We start from the raw sequence: 804 nt of genomic DNA on the forward strand, positions 1-804 counted from the left end.
TATAGAAACCTGAGTTACGTATCAATTTCTAATTGCTTGTAAGACTAGTATGGCAGAATTCTAGAGCAGCAGAAAAATCACTTCCGCATGCCATTTTTTAACATTGCTGATTTCTGACTGGTGAGCTTAATTCTGTCTAAGAGTTGCCTTATTGTCTTGATTTTGAAAGACCACAGCAAAAACACCACTGAGAAAAAAAGGCATTTGCAACAAGGGTAGCACACCCTAACTTCAGCCTAAAATGTGAGTTATATTTTATTTCAACAAAGAAACATCTTATAGCCTGATTTATCCACTTCCCTCCATGTTTAAAAGAAAAAAAAAATTATTTTAAGAAAAACACATATTGATTGAACCCAGATAGAAGACTGGATACAGGGAGTGTATATAAGAAATAACATTGTTTTTAACTAGCGTGAGTATTGTCTCATGAGCAATTGGGAAATGGTGTCCAACGTTCTACCTTGCAATGCAAATTCCCCCAGTTTTCTTAGAGCTCGTATAATTTATTATGCCTGTTTGTACTTCAAACATGATGGAGAAAGGAGCATTTTACTTCTCTAAACCTGGGCTGACTGCAGAAACCTAGTAAACACCGACTTTTTAAAAGCTGAAATTAATTTCTGATTGCGGATCAAGTCTTGAAGGAAGATGCACTTGCGCGTATTTTAGACAACAGCAGGGAGCCACCAGCCGCCAGTGAGGATCGCCCGAGCAGCAGGAGCAGCCTTCGAGAAGGAAACAAACAGGAAATAGCGGGGCGGTGCCTGGCGGGCCGCACCGCCCTCAGGCGAGCGGGACGTT

Source organism: Haemorhous mexicanus, chromosome 4 (assembly GCF_027477595.1).
Source record: "Haemorhous mexicanus isolate bHaeMex1 chromosome 4, bHaeMex1.pri, whole genome shotgun sequence".
Classification (NCBI taxonomy): domain Eukaryota; kingdom Metazoa; phylum Chordata; class Aves; order Passeriformes; family Fringillidae; genus Haemorhous; species Haemorhous mexicanus.